The sequence below is a fragment of the Triturus cristatus genome, chromosome 2_1 (assembly GCF_964204655.1).
Source record: "Triturus cristatus chromosome 2_1, aTriCri1.1, whole genome shotgun sequence".
NCBI classification, from domain to species: domain Eukaryota; kingdom Metazoa; phylum Chordata; class Amphibia; order Caudata; family Salamandridae; genus Triturus; species Triturus cristatus.
In genome coordinates, this window is record NC_140581.1 from 457,229,960 (window position 1) to 457,256,473 (window position 26,514).

At 45.7% G+C, this 26,514-nt stretch overlaps 1 protein-coding gene and 1 long non-coding RNA gene across 2 annotated transcripts in view; one reads left to right on the forward strand and one right to left on the reverse strand.

Annotated features, from left to right (window-relative positions):
- The window catches only part of PDE8B (phosphodiesterase 8B), a 977,294-nt gene that overhangs the window by 12,459 nt on the left and 938,321 nt on the right, over window positions 1-26,514 (reverse strand). The window lies entirely within an intron of this gene.
- Window positions 3,379-12,324, forward strand: LOC146865463 (uncharacterized). Its single transcript, XR_014970314.1, has 2 exons — window positions 3,379-4,681; window positions 10,577-12,324. It is a non-coding gene; the product is annotated as an uncharacterized LOC146865463 (long non-coding RNA).

A 26,514-nucleotide genomic window follows, 5' to 3' on the forward strand; every position in this document is an offset into this window, starting at 1 on the left:
CCATATAGCAAGTGGCAAGGATCTCTAACAGGGAAGCACTTCAGCTTAGGTATCGATTTTGACAGGTCATCACACAACTATTTCGTATACATAGCTGAATCTCTGCAAATACAAACAATATCACTCCAATCTTTTTTGAATTTGGTAAGAACATTTTGCTGCAGCATCCAAGTGACAATGTGTTATATGTTTTCCAAACGTCTGGTGCCATGTTTTAACCACTATCCCAGATGCTTGGTGTCAGCACTCTTTTCACATACCTGTCACTGCACCTTGCATTGAATGTTTAAAGCCTGGGGTGTTTAGCAATTCACCTACTATCAATACTGGGGGATGATGTATCAAAGGGTTTCACCCATTCTCTGTCTGTGGGTAAATGTGATGGTACATATTCTGAATACTCTTATGAAACCAGCCATTTTACTTATCAGTGAAAGAATCAAACATAGCCAAAATGTCAAACATGACTTTGATATTTCCTGTTCTCTGCAGTTTATAAAATAATCAAATATGACCTAAACCTTGCTTCTAAACCCTGCAACCTTAGACCAAAGATCACAAAACTGAAAAAAGCAAATGTGACCTACCTAAAAAGTAAAACTCAAGCAGAATAATGTGAGCCCAACCTCTCCTGCTGCTACCGTGTATAACAAAATTACATTGTATTGGCCCCTTGAGGATGCAATAAAAAGGACTCTTTCACTCTCCTTTTCCTTTCTTTGAATGGCATTTAGATTATGGTTCTGCATGTGTTTTTTTCAGTGTTTATATGTTTACACTGGTGAGGGCTATTTCCCTCTCGGCGGGGTTTTATCAGTTATAGGTTTTAACCTAAAACAGGATAGCCTACATATATTCCTAAATAGGTGAAACTCTGCATTGCTAAGGGGATGCTATTCCACAGGGGCAAGAATGTCACTCTTCCCCCTAGTGGGAAGATGCAGAATTTATCCCAATTAATGCAGTAGCCAGAATAGTCCCCAGAAATATGCAATATCTGTAATACTCTGTCAATTGACAAGGTGGGCTGTGAGAGACATTGTAGGATATCAAATATTATATGACACGTGCACTGCTTTCTTTTGGATTGGTTTAAAGAGGTGAATGTTAACCAGTGCCCAGGGGACACACCCTTTGCTTAGGGTTTGCTACTCAAGGAGACATTGTAGGATGTCATCCGCATATAATGATATGCATTCCTGCCAGTCTCCGCAGCCACCGACACCTTGTAATAAGGGGTCTTGCACACCTAGACGGCCAAATTCTCAAAGGCCAATGCAAAAATCATTGGAGACAGCAGACATCCTTGCTGCGTCCCCTTCTGAAGTAAAAAAAGACTGCAATGGTCCTAGTGTACAGGAGCCTGACCCAGCCACAGTTTTTCATGTCAGAGTCGAGATGATCATGGACTGCAAATAGATAGTTCCATTCCATACTAGTGAATACCATACTTGCATCCAAGGACATCACCACTGATTCAGTGTCAGCATCTTTTGTCATATTAAGTACACCATAAAGGTGTCTCAAATTAAGTCTGGTCCCTCTATGTGGCATGAATCCAAATTGATCTGGGTAGATCACTGTGGCGATCCCTCTCCGGAGTCTAGTTGATAACACTTTGGCTAAGATTTTGGCTTTGACATTAAGCAAAGAGATGGGCCTGTAGGATGCACAATCAGTCGGTGTTTTATTCTTCTTGGGGATCACCACTATGGTTGCGATGCATAGATTAATTGGTAATTCCCACAGCTCCAGTGCCTCCTGGAACATTGCTAGAAGGCGTTTGCCTATCTTACTGGTCATACCTTTATAGAGTTTAACATGGAGCCCATCTCCTTCCCTGACTGTAGGTCTCGCAACGCCTTAGCTTATTTTCCATGAGATCACTGTCAAGGGACGCCTTGTCTTCTTCAGCCAGGGGTCGGAGATGAATGTCTGTGAGAAATTCCGCACAGTACCTATGGGTTATAGTGGAGGTTGGGGCGTATATCTCCTCATAGTAATTTGCAAATGCATCTGCAATTCCAGTGCCACTCCTTCTAACTTCTGCAGAGTGATCATTTATCTCAAGTACCCAGCTCCTGCCCAGGTCTCTTTTCTTCCAGCCACACTAGCAATTTACCTACCTTATTACCCACATTGTACAGTCAGCATTGGGTGGCCAGGGCATGCGCCTTAGCCTCCTGTTCTGCCACCTCTCGAAACTCATGTTGCTTAAGGCAGAGCTGGTATTTGAGGTCTGGCTCATCCTGAGTGTGGAGATGGAGCTCAATTTCACCTATGTCTTGTTCAAGCATATCTAATGAGTCCCACTGCTCACTCTTCTTTCCCAAAATCACGGATAGTGCCTGTCCCTGATCACCGTTTTGTAGGCCTCCCATTCATCACAAGTAAAAGCCACTGTGCCTATGTTCTCCTGAAAAGAATGCTAGGCTACCTCCCTAAGTTAGCCCATCAGGTCTTTGTCCTTCAGATACCATGGATCGACCTGTGAGATTGTATCCCCGCTTGCCACCCAGCCAAGAAATGTCTACCAATTGGGGAATGGTCTGAGATACCACGCGCCTTATGCGCAGCATTCTGATCTATGTACATGCAAGTGCTGTTTAAAGAGGTAGTCCAGCCTGGAGAAGCTGTCATGTGCCACCGAGAAGTAGGTGTACAGATGTTCATGCGTATTATGATCACGTCAGAGGTCCACCAGCCTCACATGTTTTTTCACCACGACAAATGTTTCAAGCTGCTGTTGCACTGCATTGGTTAAATCCGGATAGATGCTCACCAAACTCCCCTCAACTTTCCAATGCCTGTGAGAGACTGTGCCACTTGCAGGATATTGTCCTGGTCTCAGAAATCTTGCCACAAGTTGCTGTGGAGGGGCTCCAGGTGAGGATGGCCCTCCCGGGACTGTGTGTATATGTTGCACTGTAAAAAATGTAAGGCCTTATCCCCAACACTGTTGACAACGACCACTTTTCCACATACAAGTTGGCGCTAGCTCCCTCAGCTTTTTCTGGGATCCCGTACCAGGCGCACATTGTTGCGCCTGGAGCGACTCTCAACATTATTCAGTTGGCCACAGGGAAGCTGACTTCTTTTTGTAATTTTGTAATTTTGGCAGTATTGTCAATGGCCGTAGGTCTAACTCGTGCCATACACAGTGGATTCCATTCCTGCCACTGTTTCTGCCTACTTCCCATATTCAGTTTCGAGCAGTCCAATGTCTGGAACTGTAGAAGCCATCTTTCTTGTATGATACCAAATGCTGTAAGCTTCTAGGCCCTGCTAAGTTGACATGAAAAGCAGTGCACAAAATGCCCGTACTTTACCATTCGCTTCAGAGACACAGCTTTTGTAACATAAGGTTTGATCAAGAATAATACGTGACAGGGAGAGATGCTCATGTAGACACAGACATTTCAGCATAGCACATTTTGTAATATGTCTGGTCCTTTCTATTATGTTGCAACTATTAACTGGAAAAGCACCAGACCTATATCTTACATTACAGTGGAAAGTCCCAGAAGCAGACCTAGGTCACGCAGGCGGCAACAGTACTTTTCGGACCTTAAATGGTATATAACTATCTAGGCCCTTGCAAATTGGTCAAATGAACTATGCTTAATTTGGGCTACGTATGTGATGACGCCGTATCCTTTGTGGTTTTGGCTTATAAAAGCTATCACCAATGTCACATCTTTGGGCATTCAGTATCTTTATTGTCTGCCTCCGTGCTGCACGTACTTTTGCTTTATTTGTTGTTCCCAAATAAATCTTGCTACCAGTTGTGCTGACAGAGACTTGTGTTATTTGTATTATTCCTTATTATTTTTATTTCAGCTTCTACATTTGGTGGAGAATGCAGCCCCAAAACATCTGACCGGCTTCGACGGCCACCGGCTGCTGGACTCCAACTCCTCGGGAGCTCGGAGACCTGAGGTGGTGACATTTCAATTTGTCTTCTCTATCTCCGCTCTCTGGCTGTTGGAGGACGACACCAGTGTTTAACCGTTAGTTGCTTGTGTCATGTCTTTGGCTCCTGCTCTTTCTCTCTCAGCACATTTGTATAGCACTATTTTTACTGGATTCTAAGCGCTCTCCTCCTGTCTCCTTTTCTCTTGGTACTCTTCTCATGCCGAAGCCAGTGTTTCTTTGGCCAGTGTGCCTGTCTCGGGGATAGCTCCATTGGTTGTTTACCGAAGTACTTCTTGGCTGTCATACTGGCAGTCCTCATTACTTTCTTTGTTCTCCTTTTTCTATCACGGAAAATTTCCACTGTGTCGCCATTCTGCTTGTGACATTTCCTTTGCTTCCTTTTAACGTTTGATCGGCGCACTGACTCTGTTTCTGCTTCGGAGCTCTTTCTGCGTTTTGTCTTCTGACACTGCTGCCGACTATCAGCTGTCTTTTAATGTGCATTTTGATCTCCTTTGTAGTTCCTGGTCCTCATCTCCACCCCTCCAGACCGGCGATGGTGTCCTTCTGCTCGATTCCATGCACGCAGTCACTCCCTGGTGCTACGCAGCGCTTGGCTGTAACTAGGACCAAGGAGGGCGTGCTTCTGCAACCCCTTTGTCTTGCCTGCAGAGAGTCTCTGGTCTATGGGGGTGGAGGACAATTGGCCCCTGGTCCCCTGGTGACAACTGAGGTCGGTACGCTTTGACAGACCAGTGATCACTAGGTGAGTACATGTTGAGGGTTTATATCCTCCTGGTTGGGTTGTAGCAGGTAGCCCCTCGTTTTAGAGTTGTGGCAGGTTCGCTCCCCATTTGCAGGTGGTTGCGGTGAAAGTACCCCTGTGGCTGCACGCGGTTTAGGTGCAGCGGCTACGCGTAGTTCAAGATTGAGCTGACGAGCTCCTTTGGGACCTTGGTTGGAGGGACTGGTGGAGGGTTGGTGATTAGCATCCCCTCCGGATTTACATATTAGTCATAGGTGTGAACTGTTTGGATATGTTGCTTCATTCAGTATTTAGATTAGGGTTACGTCTCTGTTTCTAGGCAGCCAGTGGCGCTCCAACCAGACTAATAGGTCCAGGGACCCTGCTCAGTGAGAGCAGGGTCAGGAGGATTCGGTGGGAATTCTCGGAAGTGGGCCCATGGGTGCTGTCTCGGTTTGAGCACACCCAGCGTCGTGAGGGGTTGCAACTGCAGATGCTCCCCTGGTATTCTATCGCTGTCTATGATTCAGGGTTCACCTCACTACTTGTTGATGTGCTTTGTACTGGGATTATACTTACTGCACTGTCACCTTCACCACTGGGGTTCGGTGAGGGCAAATATTCGCCTTTTTTCCTTGACTACGCAGTAACTCCCTGAAAATAGGAAGCACAAGACTACTGATGTTTCATGGAGGGTGAAATTCTGCAGTTCCCTGTCTTGCCTGCGACACTCACTGGCTCCAGGGGTGGAAGGTGTCGGATGCTGAGAATAGGAAGGGGGTGAACACCTTGTTTCAAACAGTGATGGAATACGTGATTTATTGTTTCCTTGATTTGCATTAGTAAGTTTCTTGAGCTTAATGATTTTTGTTTTCGATACCTATGTTCGTCAGTTATCGAAATTTGACTGTACATCTACATTTTTGACTGATCTTACTTGGACACAAGGACGATTTCTGTTGCCATTTTCATACAATAATATTTCTTGACTGCTCAAATAGACACTTTCACATTGTTTTTATATTGCACATTACCCTACGTCTGTGCACTGCTACTTATGATATGTCGGGTTCCAGCTCTCCTTATGATGACACTCATTACACTCACACTCTTTTGGAATTAGATAACAGGTGCTTGTGTAGATCCGCACCAAGTAGGGATAGACCCCGGCTATTTGTGTTATATGTGTGTGCCTGTGTAAGTGCAGAGTTCACCTGTTTTTGTCTCACCTTTTATGTGATTCTAAAAATTTCGTTCCGCAGCACCTCTGTGGGTGTGCGTGGCCCGGAGAGAAAGGGAGGGGACGAAATATCTTACTCTACCTCTGTCTCTTTTCTTCCTATCTATGAATATTTTCGGTGAACTTGTAGCAAATGTCATTTCATGTCACGTTGTCTGATAATGGGCGCTTGCTCTGCTTTATTTTAACAATGCGCAGCTGGCTGTTTGATCACTGACTGATTAGTATCTGTTATCAATTTGTATTATCTGTTATCCATATCCCCACACCTCAGGAATGAGCAGCCGGAAATAGTCTGCTGACTACCTTCTGTGTCACTGTACCGAAGTGTGCCTGTAAGTTTGTCTACTGCAAGAGGGACAGATTACTCCTTCCCACATACACTTCCTAAGAGCTATAATTGGGGTACGAGTTCCTTTCAGGTAACACAACTGCATTGCTGTTTCCATCTATTGAAAATGGGGAATACAATTATGACATAGGACTGCATATTGTGTGTCGTTTAGATTGCAATGTCTTCTTGTGACTGTGATTATTCTCCTGGAAGGAAGGGAATGGAAGATTACGGTGTGGGACTAGTTTTTGGGAAGTTGTGGCCAGAGATGAGTTGGCTCTGGTGCACTGCCTCCTGCTGGACACCAAGGGTGGTCTCCAGATGTGAATAGGTGTCCACCTACTCACAACAAGGAGGGTGTTGGTGTTGGTATTGCATTTTATGCATTATTTGAAGATCTGTTGTTGTATTGTATGCATTTATTTGAAGTGCTTTTATTTTTGATATGCGGTCTTTGATTAACTATGGTTTGTTTTGTACTACTCTAGCAACAGAGCTCTTGGACCCTGAGCTTGCACAACAAATTTTGGGCAGGCCCACTCTATCATCAGTAAGGGGTTGATAGACATCCCTTCAGTTAGATTGATGTACATGAGTAAGAACGCTTCTCCTCTGTGAGGAAGTGGGGGGTGCGCTGAAGTGTGTTTACCCTTACAGTGCAAAGTAAATGTGTTTTTGGAATGGATACAACTGCCCGTGCCGAACACATATGTATGCACTGGTATTCTCTACCACAGGTGCACAACGCACCGAGCTGTCCCATGATGAGCAGACCTTTTGCAAATATCTCGGGCACAAACTCATAAATGGGGAAGTTAACCAAATAGAACTTTTGACAGGATGTTTCAAAATACTGCTTCTCTTGTAACTATGGGACAGGACGCGGCCTATGCACCTTTCAAGTTCTGCAGAAAGAAAAATAAGCTGTTAAAATTATGCACAGAAAAATAAAATACAATACCGCGTCTTAATGGGCTAAGGTCCTGAGGCCCACTGTGCTTCTAAGCAGAAAGCTATGGCCCTAAGACAAACACAGAATACGGGAACAGCCCCCCTCTCTCCATATTATAGTTGCGATGTTGTCAGATTTACGTTCCCTGATTTCTTTCCAAGTGCCCACAACGCACCACATTGATAATGCCCCTGTGAAATGTGCCCCCTCCACCTGGGGAAAAGGATAATGAAGTAGCATCTATACATGTCTCATGGTCCAGGGCAGATCTCATGTCCTTTACCAACGACTTTCTGAAATTACGTGTAGAACAAAGAAGAGGGTACATAGAACTAATGAGACAGGAAGGGAGACAAATAGGTGGAAGGGAAAGCCTGATAATTTTATAGAGTAGAAAGTGAGAAAAAAAAAAATAAAGCAATAGTTGCTGAGAAATGGCCAGCACGGCCTTTGATTATATGATACATTAAGGGGTTAAAGAAAACTCTTTTGGACTGGCTTTGAAATAACGATCGTGGGCTGGACACCGATTCTGGGCATTGCGCCAAGACTACACCACACACTACAACAGTTTTCTGTGGGTATTAACAGAACTGGTTAAAAAAAAAAAAAATTATTCTTCGCAGCGGAGAATGGAAGGAAATGCCAATTCTTCAAGGTATATTAACAAAATAGGATTGAATAACTGTTAGAAATTATTATTGTTTAAGGTTCATTTAAGGATTGATGAAGGGAAATGTTATTTTGTGTATATGCTCTTTAATAAGTTTTGGTTCAACATTTTCAGATGCAAGAACGTCAGAGAAAAGATGTGTGTCGTACGTGTCTGTTTGGTGTCTTGTCAATTGACATTGTGAGGGCCAGAGTGATGCTATCCACAGGTCCCCCACCCCATCTCCCAGAGTGATTTACAACAGGAGACATTTGCTATTTTAAAGGACAAAAGATTCCATTACATTGCGCAAAGGCTACTTAATTAAAAAGCAGGGGGAACAGAGGACCCTCCTGCCAGTTATCAGGTTATTTCCGTGCATTTATAGGTATTGTCCCTGTTTCAAGTGCTGGTTTTTCGAAGTGTGCATTTGAACATATTAGCTATTGAGCTAAAAGATGAATGATCTGGGTGGCCTGGGTTCCCATTATTAAAAAAGATGTAAGTTGCTAAGATAAAAATGAAATGCCCAGGATAACACAATTAGGTCATGTTAGGTAGCTGTCTTGTTTTTCCCATTTTTCACTCCACAGACGGCAGCCTAACATATAACGTCACCATCCTCACAAGCACATATACTAGGTATATTGCGCTCTTAAAGGGTTTTGCCTAAATTGAATGGAGCAAGGAGAAGTACTATGTTATGTATGCATCTAAAAGAAATATTGTGTATGTATATTAATGTTTTTCATTTCTAGGTTCTTCAGAGTTGCAGGATATATAACAATTTATACTGTAAGGGGAATTCGCTAAAATGCTTTTGAAAGCAGTGCATTCGCCAGGGGCTACAAAGGATTGGACAAAGAGTAGTGATATTATGTTTATTTATTGTTCTTTAGTAATGAGTATATGCCAATGCAGAAGCATAGTGCGCATTGAATAACTGTGCTTCGTATTATGATGTTTTAAGGATACAATGTGTACAGATTTATTATGTCTTAATGTACAGGTGCAGTCTTTAGGGGTGTTAGTGAATAGGTGTCCTGTGACAAAAACCACTTGTCCCTTTTATGCCATGCAATGCGGCGACAAATTATGGCAGCAGTTTCATTATATAAGATCTCTAAAATAGCATTTCTGATTATGCCAGGGCTCCTTCCATAGTAGGGTTTGAATACTAACTCTTACCTTTTGCTGCCACGTTCCACAGATCTACATACAGGGGATGAAGGGAATGGTAAGAATGCTGAGACAGGTTGGATTTTTACTCCTGAAAATGGCAGACATAATACTTCTTCCAAGGTTGGCTAAAAGTTGATGGAGGAAAAGTGAGCTTGCAAACACTCAGATTTTCGCATGAGTAGATCTACACCTGCATATTTGCTCATGCTTAAATGCAGTTCACAAATATTTTCTAGGAGTACTATTTCTTGCCCTTCTTCTGTAAAGTCTTGTGAATTAACAACAGTTGTATATCTGCACTTAATGAAAGGACGTGGGTGCACTTTATTTCATTACTCGGCCCCTAATTAGGTCTGGCATTAACAGTGACCTTCTGTGTTTATCAAAATGTTGTCTCTTTCCATCTCTCTCCATGAGGGGATTCCTCACACCCACAGGCCAACAAATATAACATGCACAGTTGATCAGTGGCCTCCTCCAAGCATTACTAAGACCAACCACAGTGGCTATAATAAAATGTGCAGCGCACACATCATCAATGGAATATGTATCAAAGGGCAACGCATTTATTGATGGGGAAGAAAAGACAATAGCACTGACAGGCTGCCAGTTAGCAATGGTACAAATAACAAGCAGTGAGAAGAATACTAAATATAACAGTGACTCAGTACACTCTGACCCAATTTATATTCAGAGGAAGGTAGGGGAGGATGAAAAAGAGAAATGGGCCAAAGGAGGGGTTATGGACAGGGCCCAATGGGAAGATATGCCTGCCCTCAGCAATGCTTCCTTCTATCACATGCCTTTTTTCACGATCTCTCACATGTTGGCCGAGATGGCATGAATCAGACTGTTTTCCCAATGTTGGTAAAACTCCGAGTTCCGCCAAATAGCAGAAAGACTTTGCAGGCAATGCACTGTTTGCGCTCAATATAATACTGGGAAGGGCACACCAACTGCACGTGGACATTTCCCTCCTCCCCACGGACCATTTGAAAGCCTCCAGATGGACTTCATAGACATGCCCCCCGCCCACAAGTACAAACATGTGTTGGTAATTGTGTGCATGTTCAGTAAGTGGACCGAAGCATACCCAACAAAGAACTGTGATGCACATACGGTTGCCAAATGCCTCCTACAGGAACTTATCCCACGCTTTGGAATACCAGCCCTTCTGAGCTCCGACAATGGGCCAGCATTCATTTCCCACGTCATAGGGGGAATATGTAAGGGACTTGGGATCACACAGAAGTTACACTGCGCCTATCACCCTCCTGCTGCGGGCGCGGTGGAAAGGAAGAACGGGGTGTTGAAAAATAAAATTGGGAAAATGTGTGCATCAACTGAACTTTCATGGGTAGGTGCACTAACACTAGCCCTGCTGGCAATGAGGAGCACGCCAGATAGGGTAACAAAGCCCAGCCCAAGAAATAGTATTTGGCCACCCCATGAACATTGCAGGCCACATGTCCACAGCCCCACTATCAATAACAGACTACCTGCTTTTATGTTATTGCAAGAAATTAACAGAGACCTTACGTTATCTTCACCACCAGGTACTGCAGGCTCTTCCAGAGGCAACATCTCCACCGCCACATGACCTGCAGCCTGGTGATTGGATCTGGGTAAAGGTCCACACCCGACGGCACTGCTTCCAGCCAAGGTGGAAGGGACCTCACCAGATCATCCTCAGCATAGCAACAGCAGTGAAGTGCCAAGGGCTGACATCCTGGATCCACAGCTCCCACACCAAGAAAGCAGACGCACCAGACAGCAGAGAATGAGCTCTACCAGCACCACAAGCGAGATCTGAGGCACCTCGCAGGTACAACCTCCGATCCACCACGCAAGACAAGGCCAACGGAAAGTAAGAGGCAGACACCTGCTCGGGGCAGGCTAGGCCTCCAACGGACGACGGAAGACACGAGAGGCAGTAACGTACTGCGCACAACAAACACAGGTCCCTGGGTATGATCACTCCAAAGACGTCTGTACCAGCTGCTTTCCAAGGGAGTGCCAACTGTCATGTGCTAGTAACCTCTGACAGTACACCATCAAGGCACCAACGTTTTCTTCTAAATGGTTGACTGGTGTCTGCACCAATAGACCCCTAGGAGGTGCATCACCCGCTAGTTAGATATTAAGGACAAGGCTTTGGAACATCAAAGAACAGAATTGAACACTTGGTTAAGGGTATGCAACTACCTAAGTAGACCCCAATTACGACAAATGCCAGCAACAAGATCTGGAAGGCTTAGATCTATACAAGTGAGGGTAGAAGAGTAACAACTAATAATTCATATGAGGTTATTGTGTCCTGGAATAAAATTAAATAGTGTGCTGGAACTAACTGTGCCAAATACTCCACTATTGAGTGTGTTAAGAGACATGATCTTGCAAGACATCTCGTTCCCCACTTTTGGACATCAAACAACAGCACAAGAAATAGCGGACATTTGACTTGACATTTTGGATTGCGTGATTTATGCAATAGAAGAGATCTGATGTGGTCTTATCAGATCATTAACTAAACAAGTGAAAGAAAGGAACAATGCCAAGTACAAAGAAGAACGGACAGAACGTGGCCATCAGTATTAGGAGCCCTATTGGCACCAGTCCCATGGATAATAGTGACTGCACTGATAATAATATTTGCAAAAACAATTGAAATACTGTTCATCAATGGCCGGCAGGGAGGTGAGGGGTTAGAAGATAGTGATTTGGTATCAGATGGGGCAATGTAGAAGCCATCTTTCTTGTATGATACCAAATGCTGTAAGCTTCTAGGCCCTGCTAAGTTGACATGAAAAGCAGTGCATAATATGCCCGTACTTTACCATTCGCTTCAGAGACACAGCTTTTGTAACATAAGGTTCGATCAAGAATAATACGTGACAGGGAGAGATGCTCATGTAGACACAGACATTTCAGCATAGCACATTTTGTAATATGTCTGGTCCTTTCTATTATGTTGCAACTATTAACTGGAAAAGCACCAGACCTATATCTTACATTACAGTGGAAAGTCCCAGAAGCAGACCTAGGTCACGCAGGCGGCAACAGTACTTTTCGGACCTTAAATGGTATATAACTATCTAGGCCCTTGCAAATTGGTCAAATGAACTATGCTTAATTTGGGCTACGTATGTGATGACGCCGTATCCTTTGTGGTTTTGGCTTATAAAAGCTATCACCAATGTCACATCTTTGGGCATTCAGTATCTTTATTGTCTGCCTCCGTGCTGCACGTACTTTTGCTTTATTTGTTGTTCCCAAATAAATCTTGCTACCAGTTGTGCTGACAGAGACTTGTGTTATTTGTATTATTCCTTATTATTTTTATTTCAGCTTCTACAGAACCACCCCCTCAATCTTATGGTCCAGTGCCACTTTAGTGTCACATATTATAGCACAAATCTTCTCAGTGTGCTTCTATATCCATGTCCGCTTCCTCATGGACCTTGCCACACACCAGCTGGTTTATGTCCCCCTTGCCCTGTGAAGGTTGACTATTTTTAGGGCACACCATTGCCCAAGTCCCGCGGCCCAGGATCACAGGTGCCACACTCATCGAAGACTTGGTGGCCAAGGGGAGACCATTCCCTGTGGCGGATCTTCTCAAGGGCCAGGCCCCCGTTCTGCAATTGGGCCAAGTTCACTCCTCCAACCTTCAGTGGCTATAGTCCGAGATGGAAGCCTACTCACACCCGATGTGCTCAATCCAATGCCAGGTTTTTTTCTATATACCAGGGACCAGCTGGGACCGCCTAGAGGTCCCCTCTCCCTGTGGCCGGCAGATGCTGTACCTAAGAGACCCAGGGGGAAGGCAAAGTCTGCTAAGCTTACGCAACTGTCTTGCCTCACTGTGGCCCTCAGAAACCAGAGTCGCTTGGCACTACTCCCACTGGTGGATTCTGCAGTGCGCCATTAGATAATTTCCCTAGAGGGCAAAGTCTACGCTCTGTGCCCTTTACTGAGCGGAGCAAGAGGCAGAAGTCCTCTTTCACCAGCTGCTGCCAGTCTGTCAACCGCTGGGCATCATGTACCCTCATCAGGGCCCATGCACGAGGTCAATGAGTGCCCAGCTCAGAACGCAACAGGCTCAGGCACCACCAACATGGCAGCAGCAAAGTCCGTGTCACAGCACCAAATCCTCCATCAGTCCTCTTGGGGTATAGCGGACCCCATGTTCAGTGAGGCTGGAGCTGGGGCCTTCTTCTGACCCCAATCTCCAGAGCATGACGCTGTGTCTCTCCTGTTGTCCTCTTCAAAGAGGCCGAGTGCTTGTATCCCTGCAGCTGCGGGGGAAAAGTGGGGCTGCCTCACACTAATTCTGCCGGGCCTGGGGTCTCTCCGTGCTGTCTTCCAGTGCCTGTAGCCGTCTGGCGCTGTTCTTACTCTCCACCACGGCTGGTTGCTGCTAAGCCCTGGGGCGGTGCACCTTTACTTTGGCTGATGCCACTTGGCTCAGCGCATATCTCGGCTGAACAGTACCACCTTGGGCTCACGGTGGTCTCTGAACTCACCAAGAATTCCTTAAGCTGTACTCAAAGGGGTTGGGCTGAATCTGCCGTTCCCACAAAAACACCGCTGGGGTCTCTAGGATCTCCGCTGCCCAGTGTTATCTGGGTGAGGCATAGGATGCATTAGGATCATGTCGCCTGCTAGGCCTGTTGCATCTGAGCTTGGATAGACACGTTCGTCTAATTGCTCAGAAGCAATTCTTGCAGTGAAAAGTGGTGGAAAAACCAAATCTGTCCAAACTTTGATGATAGTTCTTTCTCCTCCGATGGTATTTCTGATGCTCAAATTTGAAATGAGTGTGGGCATCTTTTAGATATTCATCTTATATTCTGTTGGTGTTATTACCAATATTCTCCTTAACTGAGATCGGTTTTGTTTTCTTGAATAAAGGATATAGCTCAATGGTTTCTTGTTCAATGTTTAAAGATGGGGACTGTCCTTTATCCTTTGTAATCAGGAGCTTTGATTCTTTGAATAATTTCGTAAGAGAAAATATACTATCCTTATTCCTCTGTGGTTATTTTTGATTTTATAACATTTTTCATTACAGGGTCCGTCTGCTCTAAAGCAGACATATTTGATCAAGACGTCATCAACAGCTGTACTGGCTCATCTCTAAGGTCTTATTAACATAAAACTAAAACATGCTGCGCTCATGTCATAATTACCAATATTAATCAATACAACCTCTGATGCACACATTAATTCAGTTTTGCACTGTGCATCAATACGGTTTCCAAAGCAGATGGAAACAAAAGCCAACTTCAAGATGATTTAATAGCTACCAGTGTCAGCAAAAGGGTTGTCAGCAAATTGGACATATGGTCAATACTTCCTTCTGATTTCTAAAATGGTGCGAGAATAGAGCAGAGTACGGTATGCATGGTGTGCATCCCCTTGGATATTAACTCTTGTTCTCTGCCAGGAACATTGCTTAGTTATTCTCTGAGAAATGGAGGGCCTGATCAAACAGTCTCAAATATGGAGTTATGCTGTGGGAGCAACGCAGTATTTTTGGCCTCTTCCTGTATTGAGGACGGTGATTTATGTGAAAAACCTGAACTCCAGGAAAAGTGTTATCTACACTAATCATCAAGCAAGAAGACCGAGAGATGTCATGATGGGTGCTTAAAAGAAAACATTGCCAACTGGGGCCATCTGTTCAATCTTTTTCCACCTGCTGCCATTGTTTGTCTGATATTGGGTCCGCAAGTATCGTAGTCCAGAATTTGATATGTCATGTCTAGGTCATGGGTAGAGTTTAGAGTAAGTGAGCATAGAGGATTGAGAGGGTACATTTAGCCCCTCCTGCTTGCCGAACAAATTTCTCAATCAGGGAAAGATCTCTAGTGGCAGCTAGTCGTATGGCTGGATGACGGACCCAGAGTTTCAGTTGAGTATAATGATACCTCTCCAAGGCCGGTTGACAACATTTCTTTGACAGTTTTCGATGGGAAGAATGTCACATCCATGGAACAGATTGCAGATAGTGAGGCATTTCCCATTTTTCATCTGATCTAAGGGGCCTGGCGTGAGTGCAGGTGTGAAGAGTTAAAGTGGATAGGGGTGTAGGGTGAGAAGACAGTAGCTCACCTAGCCATGCGATTTATGGTATCACATACTTTAAGGGTTGTGTGCATGGGTGTGCTAAGATATGTGTTAGGGGGATCGGTCTATTTTCGGTTTCCATAGAACATCCCACACATAATGACACACCACTGCTCTATCCATATAGAGCCAATGTTTTTCTGATTCCCTCATTGACCACTCGGATATCACCCTCAGTTGTGCTCCCCTATAATATATAAGAGAAAGTTTGTTTAGCTCTATCGGGAGTCCCTGGAATAGGTATAAGAGCCATGGTAAGACAGTCATTTTGATGGCATCAATACGACCCAGCCACAATAAGTACATTGGTGCCCATCTTTTAAGACCAGCTTTAAGTTGTTGGAGAAGCAGAGGATAATTAGAGTGATACAAATTAAAAAAACTTGGGTGTTATTTTAATACCCAGATAAGTGAGGTCTATCTTCACCAATTTAAAGAGAGTTGAGCTCGTCAACATCTCCATCTCTAGCAGGGGTAGGGTCAGGCTGAGGAGGAAAGATTTGTGGAGATTAACATGATAACCTGCCACAGTTTCATAGGGGACACATTTTTGCTTTAGGGCTGCAAGAGAGGAAACTGGTGAGGTAAGGCAGAGTAGCACATTATCCGCAAAAAGTGAAATCTTGAGGTCTACTGAGTCAAAAGGAATGCCTCGGATCTCGGGTGTCACCCTTACTGTGGCTGTGAGGGATTCTATTCTAAGAGCAAATAAATGTGGTGAAAGTGAACACCCCTGACGTGTGCCTTGTTCTAGCTTAAAGAAGTCTGAGCCCACTCCACTGACTAGTACTCGTGATAGGGGATTCGCATAGTTCACCTGCACCATGGCTATACATTTTTCACTAATGCTGAATCTGCGGAGTGTGTGAAAGAGAAAGGACCAGTCCACCCGGTTAAAGGCTTTTTCTGCGTCCAATGTCAGGAGGATTGCTAAGATCTGTTTTTCGGTAGCCTTTTCGACCAGGTGGGCCACCCTCCTTAGGTTATCATGTATTTGTCTCCCTTGATTAAAGCCAGATTGGTCTGGATGGACTAAGTTTGGTATAATGCCTTCCAGTTTAGTAACAGAGACTTTAGAGTAGAGTTGTGTAAGTAGCGCTATCAGCATATAAGAGGCACAGTATTGAGGGTGCTTCCCTGGTTTCGGAATGACCGAGATCAGCACTTCACTCATCGAGGGAGTTGTCATGTAGTTCCTAATAATACATAGGATCTGCACGTTTGGACAACATAAACTAAGGGATTGGTGTCCAGATTGATTCTAGACACCCCCAAAGGATACGTTAGCCTTTAGACCAGCTAGCCACCATAGGCCCCCTAACCTTAACAAGGAGCAAATAGTTTCTGGCAACTATCAAACATGACAACACTTGATCCTTCAGGGATCATGGAAACAGTGCACTACTTTTCGCTCAGTCCCTCGTGCTCACTTGGTCTCAGAGAGAGACACAGAATAAATAATGTAGACGTTTTCAATAAGCATTTATTGAACCAGTGTCATTCTAGTATAAAACATGTTTGCTATGACAATCATTAGACAGAAACAGATATACAAGACCATTTCCCTTCCTGATCAGTGTCACTGCTCTTGCCCCGCACAGCTCCACCATTGAGAGACTGCCCCCTGAGTCCGAGCTCCATGCCAGGTAAGTGTTCGAGGCCCTCTTCCACCCGCAGGCTCCTGCCTGCGCCTCAAGCCCTGGTAGTCTAGTGGAAGAGCACTTTGCTCTTCTGCTATTTCTCTCTGTTTTCTGTGCCAGTTTTTCTATTTTTGCTCGCTCTGTCTTGCTCTTTCTCTTGTTGCTCCTTCTGTTTTGCCCTTCTCTTTTGCTCTTTCTATTTTGGTTTTGCTCTGTTTTTCTTCTATCTTTTGCCCGTTTTTCTCTTTTGCTCACTCTGTCTTGCTCTTTCTCTTTGTTGCTCTTTCTGTTTTGCCCTTTCTTTTTTGCTCTTTCTGTTTTGCCTTTGCTCTTTTTTGCTTCGATCTCTGATCCCTTCCCTGCTACCCCCGCAGCCCCACACCTCCAGCGTGTCGCTCCCGCCTCCCAGTTGACCACCCTCCCATTGACCCCTACTTAATGGCAGCCGCTGCACGGCAAGGAGAGCAAGAGCACTGACCTTCCTGGTCAGTGTAGCTGCTCTTCCCCCGCATAGCTCCACCATTGAGGGACTGCCCTGTGAGCCCGAGCTCTGTGCCACGAAGGTGTTCGAGGCCCTCCTCCACCTGCAGGCTTTCTGCCTGCGCCTCATCGCTGGCGGCCTAGTGGAAGAGCACTCTGCTCTTCTGCTTTTCGCTCTGTTTTCTGTGCCGGTTTTTCTCTTTTTGCTCGCTGTCTTGCTCTTTCTCTTGTTGCTCTTTCTGTTTTGCCCTTCTGTTTTGCTCTTTTTGTTTTGCCTGTGCTCTTTTTTACTACTATCTCTTGCCCGTTTTCCCCTTTTAGCTTGCTATGTTTAGCTTTTTCTCTTTGTTGCTCTTTCTGCTTTGCCCTTTCTGTTTTGCTCTTTCTGTTTTGCCTTTGCTCTTTTTTTGCTTCTATCGCTGATCCTTTTCCCGCTCTCCCCGCCTCTGCTACCCCCGTAGCCTCTCCCCCCCAGTGTGTTGTTCCCGCCTCCCAGCTAAACGCCCTCCCCGACCCCTACTTAATGGCGGCTGTTGCGCAGCAAGGAGTGCAAGACCGCTGACCTTCCGGGTCGGTGTCACTGCTCTCCCCAGCACAGATCCACCATTGAGGGACTACCCTCTGAGCCTGAGCTCCGTGTCAGGAAGGTGTTTGAGGCCCTACTCCATCCGTAGGTTCCTACCTGCGCCTCATCACTGGTGGCCTAGTAGCAAAGCACTCTGCTCTTCTGCCATTCCGCTCTGTTTTCTGTGCTGTTTTTCTCTTTTTGCTCGCTCTGTCTTGCTCTTTTTCTTGTTGCTCCTTCTGTTTTGCCCTTCTCTTTAGCTCTTTCTGTTTTGCTTTTGCTCTTTTTTGCTTCTATCTCTTGCCCATTTTTTCTTTTTTTGCTTGATCTGTTTTGCTCTTTCTCTTTGTTCCTCTTTCTGTTTTGCCACTGGCTCACCAAAGGCAAGCCCATATGCACCCGTCCGTGACCAGCACCAGGGACGGTGGCCCCAGACCCACCGCCGGTACGTCCCCAGCACCCTCCATGCTTTCAACCCCGGACACAGCAACAACTGCCAGCTCTCGATGCCAAGCAACACCCAAGGCCCAATCTCCTGCCAACACTGCTGCCGCACCTTCACCCTCCTCCGGACCCCAGAAGTAGCACAGACAAGCCATAGAAATCTGGGACCTCCTCAACACTCACATGCTCGATGTCGCCTTCCTCACAGAGACTTGGACCAACGCCAGCTCCGCACCCAACATCACAACCACCATCCCCGATGGATACAAGATCCTGAGGAAAGACTGCCCCACCTGACCAGGAGGAGGCATAGCCATCATCCACAAAAACTCCCTCCACATGACAACCACCGACCCGGATGACGCCTCGCCCACCATGGAACATCTCCACTTTCAGATCCAGACCAACCCCAAAACGACGCTCCATCGAACACTCGTCTACAGGCCTCCTGACCCGAGCTCCATTCACCAACATCATCTCCGGCCTCTTCGCACCCCACGCCCTCGCCTCCACAGACTACATACTACTCGGAGACCTAAACTTCCACCTGGACAACCATGACAACCCCAATACCACCGCCCTCCTAGAGAACCTCACCGACATAGGACTGAAGCAACTTGTCTCTGCCTCCACTCACACAGCTGGGCACACACTCAACCCCGTCTTTGCAGGAGGAAACAGCATCTTCTGCAGCCACGTCATGGAACCACTCTGGACTAACCACCACTGCATCCATTTCTCCTTTAGAAAACCCACCGCACACAAGCACGCACGCTGCCTCCCACGCATAAGCAGGAACAAAGCCACTGAAGAACACCTCACATCCACCCTCACCAGCACTCCACTCCCTACCACACCAGACACCAATACAGCAGCAAGCAACCTCCACCGATGGCTCACTAACTGAGCCGACACACTCTCCCCCCTCCGGAAGGCTGCAGGGCGACACAACAAGAAAGCAAGCTGGTTCACCACAACACTCCAAGAATCCAAGCGCTCCTGCCGACGACTCAAAAAGACTTTGTGAAACAGCAAAAGCCTGGAAACACGCACCACCTACAGAACAGCCACCATGGCACATCACCAACTCATCAAAGCCACAAAGAAGTACTTTCTCCAAGACAGAAGCCTCTCCAACGCCCACACCTCCAAGGAACTCTTCTCCATCATCCAGAAATGTGTCAAACCCGACAGCGAAACACCAGACGTCCCACCCATCCAAGACCTCTGCAACAGACTCAGCTCCTTCTTTCACCGCAAGATCAAGACGGTACAACAACTTCGACGACCAAGACCTCTGCACTGCCTCAACTCCTACCCCAAGCGGCGCCACCCAACAGACCCTGCTCGCTTGGACCCCACTCATGACACATTAAAGAGCATCCACTCCGGAGACCTCTGTCCGCCCCACATCTTCCACAGGGTCGCCACAGCCATCGCACCCAAGCTACGTCGAACGATCAAGTGCTCTCTTGAGACCGCCACATTCCCAAGCACGCCAAAGTCAACCCTCTCCTCAAAAAACCCTCCGCAGACCCGACGGACCTCAAGAATTTCAGGGCCATCTCGCTGCTTCCCTTTGCAGCCAAGGTCATCGAAAAGGCCATCAACACCCAGCTAGCATACATCATCGAAGCCAACAGCGTCCTATACCGCGCCCAATCTGGATTCCGCAGCAACTACAGCACCTATACCCCCCTCCTTGCCACCACGGACGACATCCGTGCCCTCCTCGACTAGGGTCAAACGGCAGCCCTCATCATCCTGGACCTATCAGCAGCCTTCGACACCATCACCCACTAGCCACCAGACTCCAAGACGCCGGCATCCAAGGAATGGCCCTAATCTGTATACACTAATTTCTCACAGGTAGAACACAGAGTGTCAGACTCCCGCCCTATTTCTCAGAACCGACAGAGACCAGATGCAGAGTACCCCAAGGATCCTCCCTCAGCCCCAACATCTAAATAGCACCCCTAGCTACCATCGTCAGAAACCACAGGCTCAACATCCTCTCCTACGCCAATGACACCCAGCTCATCCTCTCCCTCAAACAGGAACCCAACATCACCAAGCACAACTTCCAAGAAGGGATGAAAGCCGCCGCAACCTGTATGAAGAACAGCTGCCTGAAACTCAACTCAGAGAAACCAGAGGTCCTCATTCTCGGCTTCACCCTCACAGCTTGTGACGACACCTGATGGCCCCCGCCCCTGGAATCCCACCCACCCCGACAAACCATGCTCGTAACCACAGCATCATATTGGACTCATCGCTTACTATGAACCGCCATATCAACACCATCACCTCAGCCTGCTTCAACACCCTCCGGATACTACGTAAGACATTCAAATGGATTTTTCACAAATCCAGAAAAACGGTCGCACACTTCCTCATAACCAGCAAACTAGACTACAGCAATGCCCTCTATGCCGGAATCAACAAAAAAATCCTCTGCAAAACGAATACGGTCCAGAACGCCTCAGCCAGACTAATCCTCAACATCCCCAGGCTTAACCACATCACCCAACACCTTTGTGATCTGCACTGGCTCCCCGTCGAAAGAAGGATAATCTTCAAGCTGCTCATTCACGCGCACAAGGCCCTCCACAACATCGGACCACAATAACTCAACAACCGTCTCTCCTTCCACGCCCCCAAGAGAAACCTCTGTTTAGCCAACTTCTCCCTGGCCACCGTTCCCACGCTTTAACAGTAACAGAGCGGGTAGAAAGTCCTTCTCCTACCTCGAAGCCTAAACCTGGAAGGCCACCCTCCTACACCTCCGGCAAAGCCCTACGCTGCCCAGTTCAGGAGGGACCTCAAGACCTGGCTCTTCAGATGACACCAGCGGCACTGCACCCCGCCAGCACCTTGAGACCCTAAAGGGTGAGTAGTGTGCTTTATAAACCCCTGATTGATTGATTGAAGATTACAAGCACTGACAGAGTAAATAAAAGGTAGAATTCTACCATGGTGCTAAAACAGTAAATATATGCAGGCATATCGATATATGGCAGTAATCGAGCGTACTCCTATGATGCAAACCCTAAGTGTACCTAGCATGTATGTGGGTGTAAAGCCAAGGATCCCCTGGGAAAAGAGCCAGCCCCATTACCTGATGGGAGAGAATGAAGGACCCTGTCTTGGTCTCGAGTTGGACACCCCGCAAGGGATGTCAGACCACTGCGTGTTGTAGCTTTCTGCAGGCCGGGACCTCAGCGCCCAGTGTCAGCGTGGAAGCTTCTCCTCTGATTTGCCAGTGAAGATGTGGTTCCTTTATACCCCAAAGGTACCCTCAAGGGTTCTACCTAGATATGTAATGGTTGCCATATGTATGGTGGACCTGTTGTCCAAGAATGAGGATAGCGGTGACTTTTGTACAGAGCTATTATACAGAAGATGGTAGTCCTGCTGTGTACGTCCTGGGCAGGGGATTAAGGTAAAATACTAGGAATCCTCATGCATAATAAATGAGGCCCGTTTCAGAGAAAACTGACCGACATTTATTCAGCACATAACTAGGTAAAAGGTCAGTGCCAGAACCGTTATGCAGAGCAAGGTAGGACAAATGCAGGTAGAAAGGTTGTGTAGCTACTTAGGCCTATATTGGGGTACATTGGGGTTCATAACTGAGTAACCATGAAAGTGGATGCCAGGCCTTCTGCATGGGATGACACCTGGTGGCCCCCTGCCCTTAGAAACCCACCCACACCTACGGACCATGCAAGCAGCTTCGGCATCATACTCGACTCTTAACTCACCATGAATCGCCAGATCAATGCTGTATTCTCCACATGCTTCAACACCCTCCGCATACTTCGTTAGACGACTCCCGGAAAACCGCCAGCCACGCACTCATCACCAGCAGATTGGACCACGGCACCGTCCTCTATGCCGGAATCAACAAAAAACTCTTCTGCAAACATCAGACCGTCCAAAACGCTGCAGCCAGACTTATCCTTGGTATCCCACGACACAACCACATCAGCCAACAATTCTGTGACGTCCACTGGCTCCCCATTGAAAGGCGAATAACCTTCAAGCTGCTCACACACACCTACAAAGCCCTCCACAACACCAGACTCCAATACCAATGACAAAATCACTTCCACACCCCCAAGAGAAACCCCCGCTCAGGCAACCTTGCCCTAGCCACCACCCATGTTTCTACAGGACCAGAGCAGGTGGAAGATCCTTCTCCTACCTCGCAGCCAAGACCTGGAACAAACTCCCCCTTCACCTCCAATGGAGCCTGACACTGCACCAATTCAGAAAGGACATCAAGACCTGGCTCTTTGAATGACCCCAACAGAGCTACTCACACACCCCAATCCCCCCTTCAGCGCTTTGAGACCCTCACGGGTGAGTATCGCGCTTCACAAAACCTGATTGATTGATTGATATAGTCTAGAGGGCGTGTTAGGTGAGGTATGAGATCAGAGCTGAAGGTTTTGTACAACTGGGCTGTGAACCCATCAGGTCCCAGTGATATATGTAGTTTAAGGCACTGATTGTCATTTGGACTTAATCGTCCCTGACCGGGCTACCTAGTTCCTCATTTTGATCCGCAATCACTTGGGGTTATTCAACCCCACTCAAAAATTCTAGTTGTGCATCCTCTCTGGGTGCCTCAGACGTGTATACGGTCTTATAAAAGTTATGTAAAGCCTTCGCTTTTTCTTCTTTGATCGTGGCTATCTTCCCCATTTTTTGTGTGGAGGTGACTGGTATAGTTTTGCTCATGTTTGACCCACAATTGTCGCGCTAAATGGCATCTACCATATTTCCCTGATCATATGTCACATGTTTGAGGTGTAGCAGGGTAAACTCTGCTCTATTTGAGTAAATCACACTCAATGTTGCTCTAATGCCCGTCACCTTCCTCTGAAGTGCAAGGGTGGGAGTGTCCTTGTAAATTCGCTCTGCTGTTTGGAGCTCTGTCTCAAGATGTCCCACGTGGTGGTCAAGGTGGCGTATTGAGGATCATTCGTAAAGAAGAATTCTCTGATAGTGTTGCGTATCTTGTCTTGGAAGAGATGATCTCTGGTGAGGGATCCAGGGAAAAACCACAGGCGGAATTTAGGTGTGGTAGCCGTACAATCTAATGTAAGCTCTACAGGGTCATGGTTTGAGAATGAAATTGGATAAAAGGTGGAGGCCAAAATGGAATATTCCAAGGACTGACTTATAAATACATAATCAAGTCTTGAATCTAAGTGATGGGAGTAGGAGAAGAAAGTGTGATCACGAACAGAAGGGTGTGCTGCCCTCCAGGCGTCCCTCAAGCCCACTGATTGAATTGATTGATTTAGGGTCAGTCAGTCAATTTAAATTTATTTAGTTTGTTACAACCATAAAAGTGTACATTACATCTGTTTCATCTATTAAAATACATATATAAAATATATCACATATTCATCATAGCTAAAATAATCCATATCCTATAAAATATTCTAAAATTAATAAAACCAGGTGATTCCTGCGTTTGTACCTTTACATCCAGTATTTCCGATAGGTCAATTGCAGGACTGATGTCTTTTCATTGTGCCATCTCATAACAACGTTTACGTATCCATACAAAGGTTACTCTAGGCTCTTAAGAATCGTTTTGACCTTACACATAAATTTCCCCATGGCGCAAGCTATGTCTAAATTCCTCATTTCCATTAAAAGTTCAACAGCTTGCGTCCTACTCATTATTCTGTACTTTATGAATATTGGGCGTAGAATCTCCTTTCGTAAATTTAAAAATTTCATACAATCCAGTAAAATGTGTAGAATATCACAGGGGGTCCCCAAAGTGCAAGTGCATTTCCCCCTAAGATCTATCATGAGATTTTTCACCCTATTATTCATATAACAGGGGTTTATCCCCATTCGCACTCTTAGCACCTCTCGTCGTAAATAGTGACTTGGTAACCTATCTATATAAGGGTAGTGTTTATCCTTTTCCCAAGCCAAAATCATATGTGATACTGAAATTTTTCGTGAGAGATACTCCCGGTCATGTATACATGACGTATCAAAACCCAATGACCTGAGTTCTTTCTTATCTATTCGGGGGTGACCTAACTGCGCATCCAGCATTAAACCTAATATTCCATACGCTTCCTTTATTACAGATTTTGCCTCTTTTGCCCAGGACAGCTCACTCGTGGCAATTTCTGCTTTACACCACTGGGAAACTTTATGTGACTCCTCTGCCCCTAAGCGCTGCCAGAAGCGTATTAGTGCCATACAGGCTGTTATGGCCCATGAGGTGATTCCCAACTCAAGCCTCGCTGCTTGTACCATTGATGATTTTGGCAGCGAGAACAAACTTTTTAAGATATTTCCCTCTTCTTTATCCCAGCTGGATTTTCCGCTTAAATATAGTACTTCTATCCCGTACAGGAATTGTGGCGGAACCATTGCTATATAGGCCTTTATAACCGGCCTATCCGACATCTCCCCATATACACTATTAAATCTTTTTAGGCCCTTCACAGACGCCGCTGCCCGTATTTTTAGCGCTTCCAGATGAGTATTCCATTTTAGATTACTCGTGAACCATATACCTAGATATCTATACTCCGTAACTCTCTCGAGGCGTTCTATACCAAGATTCCATTGAAACTTTGTTTTATTCTTTCCGAAGCATAAAATTTTTGTCTTCTCCATATTCACTACTAGTTTTTTATTCACACAGTAGTCTTTAAACCTATTTAATTTTCTCTGGAGACCTATCTCCGTCTGGTCCATAATCACCAGGTCGTCTGCATATAGTAAACAGGGTACATGATTCCCTCCCAGTTTCGGGCTAGCCCCTCTGACCTCTCTTAATTTTTGAGGTAGATCTGCTATGAACAGGGAAAAAAGTAGGGGGGCAAGTACACACCCCTGCCTCAATCCATTTCCAATTTGTATCCTCCCTGACAGACCTCCATCCTTATCCAAAATTATCTGTGCCCAGTTTTCAATGTGTAGGGCTTGGATCAGTGCTAAAAGATCATCCTTTATTTTATATCCTATCAGGGTTGTCCATAACTGCTCTCTGTCCACAAGGTCAAAAGCCGCACGGAAGTCCACAAAGCAGCAGAATAAATTACCCCTCTGTTCTATCGACTTCCACGCTATGGCCCAGAGAGCAAAACAATGATCCACCGTCGAATGTCCTTCTCTAAATCCTCCCTGTTCTGGGGGTACTATCTGATTATCATATGCCCAATCCTTTAGCATACCTAGGATTACTTTGGAGAATACTTTTTCGCCTATATCCAGGAGGTTTATCAAGCGATAATTTTTGGGATCTTTTACATCACCTTTTTTGTGTATTGGCCTAATTATCGCCCCTTTCCAGCTATCTGGGAAAATTCCTGTAATCAATATCTTCAGAAACATCTTTGAGAAGAACTCGGCCCACCACTCAGAGTTCGTTTTTATAACAACTGCTGGTAAATTGTCCGGACCTGCTGCTCGTGTTAATTTTAAATTTGATATGATACTCTTGATATGATCGGTGGAGAAGTTCTCTTTCACATTTTCCCTGACCCCTGGCCAATTATTTGATAATATTTCCTCTTTCCTTGGCCATTTACCATAGATTTCTTCAAGGTGACTTTCCCACTTCTCTTCCACAACTGAACACTGTAGGGTCCCTACAACTTTTCCCATACATTCTTGTATCATTTTCCAGAAGCCTTTGATATTTTTATCTTCGATTGCCTCCAATAAATTCATCCAGCATCTATCTTTATAGGATCTTTTTTTTGCTCTAATGATTGATTTAGGGGTTTACTGAAGTCGCCTATGGCAGAGCGTTATGGATGGGTACTGTCTAATTCTGGATCCCAAATAATGTTAAAATATCCCATGAGGATAATCTCACCATATGCAAAGCCCCCGAAGAGAGTGAGAAACGAGTAGAGAAAGGTAGCCTGCGCTGAGTTGGGAGTATAAATTGATACTATTGTACAGATCCTGCCCAATATTTTCCCTTTGACCACTATTAACCTCCCCTCGTTGTCAGATTTACTGCCCTTTAGATGGAACTTAAGGGATGAGTGAAAGAGTAGGGCAACCCCATTATGTTTGGTGTTAGCAGAAGATCAGGGGATATGCTTTGTGGAGTAATCTGTGGTCCTCCCTGCGTTTTAGATGTTTTTCTTGTATTGCTAGTATATCGTGTCTCCGATCTAAAAGATATTTCCACAATTTATGACTTTTAGCCGGAGAGTAAAGCCCTTTAACA